Source organism: Fopius arisanus, unplaced genomic scaffold (genome assembly GCF_000806365.1).
Source record: "Fopius arisanus strain USDA-PBARC FA_bdor unplaced genomic scaffold, ASM80636v1 scaffold00006, whole genome shotgun sequence".
Lineage (NCBI taxonomy): Eukaryota > Metazoa > Arthropoda > Insecta > Hymenoptera > Braconidae > Fopius > Fopius arisanus.
Window position 1 is genome coordinate 1,963,041 of NW_011887745.1, and position 2,497 is coordinate 1,965,537.

At 33.6% G+C, this 2,497-nt stretch overlaps 1 long non-coding RNA gene across 1 annotated transcript; it reads left to right on the top strand.

Annotated features, from left to right (window-relative positions):
• The first annotated feature begins 759 nt into the window (after positions 1 to 759).
• LOC105273742 (uncharacterized) lies at positions 760 to 2,168 on the top strand. Its single transcript, XR_892935.1, has 3 exons — positions 760 to 814; positions 1,872 to 1,987; positions 2,048 to 2,168. It is a non-coding gene; the product is annotated as an uncharacterized lncRNA (long non-coding RNA).
• Positions 2,169 to 2,497: the final 329 nt, after the last annotated feature.

The following is a 2,497-nucleotide window of genomic DNA, read 5'->3' on the forward strand; positions in this document are numbered from 1 at the left end:
CCCCTTAATAAAGACTACGGCTGTTCTAAGTAGCTAAATGCTTCAAAACTTTGAATGAATGTATTGTTCATAGCCATTTGGTGAAACAACTTCTGACTGTTCTATAGGTGGTCAACATGGTGTTTATCTACGTTTCATGTCTCATTGCGTCTCCCAATGCTGAAATTTTTGAAGAACATTAATGGTTTTGAAAGTAGGTCAAATGTTTATTGAGCAAATATCCATGTAAATATGCGAACTTGAAAATTATGAATATGTCGGGGCGAGTAAGTACTGTTTCCAGGAACTGCGATTAGTCAAGGTTTGAATTCGATTTTTGTTTACTTAATCAGATGCCATATGAACTGTATGTATTTGAACTCTACAGGTGATATCAATTGGCATATATATGTAATTGTTATTGTTTCAAGTGTATTTTCTTTTACTCGTTCTTCATCGCACTGAAAAATTAATCATAGAGAGAATAGAGCACCAGCCATTTCCGGCTGACAGGCATAAGACCTAGGTACTAATCATCCTCACTATCCAAACACAGTCATGGTATTTGATGGTTCCATTCATTTGCATCATCATGATCGGCTCGCATTGTAACCAATTATCCCCTGCACTTTTGCCTCATCATTATTCATTTTTCAAACAAAAAATTGCCCCTTCTTGATTGAAGAAAAACTGAAAACTAATGATGCCTATAAACAGCAACTTGCGATGGGTTGCGCAAGGATATTTTACCGTTTTCCAGGTACAGTTGACAGTTAACTAATCATAGCCTGTCTTGTAACACATTTTACCATCTGTGCAGAAAAGACCAAGAGAAGTAGGTAATCACATCTGTGATAATCGGGATAATTAGTATATAGTTAATCGAATAACAATTGTTTACTAAATTGAAAGTGTTTCTTCGTCCACTATGTGTGGTATTGCGTGTTTTCCACACGTCGCACTGGACTAGAATGGTACAGGGGCGTCCGGCAATAAATTCTGATTTCAACGAATCTGAGTAGAGACCTTAGTTTCGGCTCAGCCCATAAATTTGTCATCCTTCGAAGACGAAATGTATCACCTTATACTTTAATTTACTACTTTGGAGAGTACATAGCATTCTTCTTTTGCCTCGGCCAACTTCATTTGTCACGCTAATGTTATTAATTGGTAGCACTGTTCTTTTCCTTCCCCAATTCTAAATGTAAAAAACATCAGAGGGCATTCTTTCAGTTTTCTCTTCCGCAAAATTATATTTATGAAAATCATGTCTATTAATTGTACATAATTCAAATTTTTTCAACTTGTTTTTTTCTCTGTGAACGATTTTTGTTAATTCGTTCGGATAAAACAATCCCATCGGAGGCCTCGACAACTTATTTCCTCTTACTTTAGAGGTATTCCATGCTGATTAAACCAATCGTCGAACCTCACCTCTTCAAAACATTAACCAAAATTTTTCTGGTGATGGAGAAGGATAAAAACATATTTCCTGATTTTTTTCAGAATTTTCGGATCACCGCCTATGGTCTGTAGGATTTTTTTCTTTTTTCTTTGCTATTTTATTCATAACTTCCGTTTTTTTCTACCCATTTCCATTTCCAGAAAAAGAAAATTTTGATTTTTCAGTCGACTTTCAAAATATATTTTTTTAATATTTTTATTCTCGCTCTCTGATGCCTGAGAGATGAAAATTTCGGAAAAATAACAAAAAATTGACTTCTGCCCACTTATGACGGTCTCGATTTTTTCAAAAAAAAAACAGAGATTTCTACTTTCCAAACAATTTTTTGTTCTGTGCAAAAATTATTTTATTATCTAATATTTACAGTAATTCGATAGCAACTGGAAGAATATAACCTCTTCGAATGACGAAATTAAATTGCTTTCAGATGAACTGTGGGAACTTTGGAGGAAAATGCATTAAATAGGGAAGAGAGGCGTGCAGAGTTGAAGAAAAATGATTGCGAGTAAAAAAATAATGAACAGAAAACGAATTTATCTGCAAGTGAGAGTTTCTCTGAAAAACTACTAAGCCTAAATGACGAAATACTGTATTTTTTTTCAGACTAAACGTCAGGAGTTACAAGCTTCAGGATAAGAATTTCAAGGAACATGTTGTGGAAATTAGCATTTCATTTGAATTGAAAAAGGGAACCCTGAGGAAGGGACAAGATCTGAAAAATTTTATGGAGATGGAGATATTCAATTTATGTGAAATGCTTTTCAATTCTAATAAACAATTCATAGTTCAATAATTAAACTATATTAATTTCGATAATAATGGATCTATATTTTGTTTTCATTCAGGATACGAGGTATATTGTGTATCGTTAAAATATTTGCCTTTATCGATTCATCATTTGTTTTTTCTAGATTTCATTCTGAAAATATCCATGTACACTGCGATATTGATTATTTGGCGATTTGTATTCTGTCATTGAATTAAAGATAACAAATAATAATTGACAAACACTTTGCCATCAGGCGCGCGTAGCAGTTACTTCTCATCACTGAA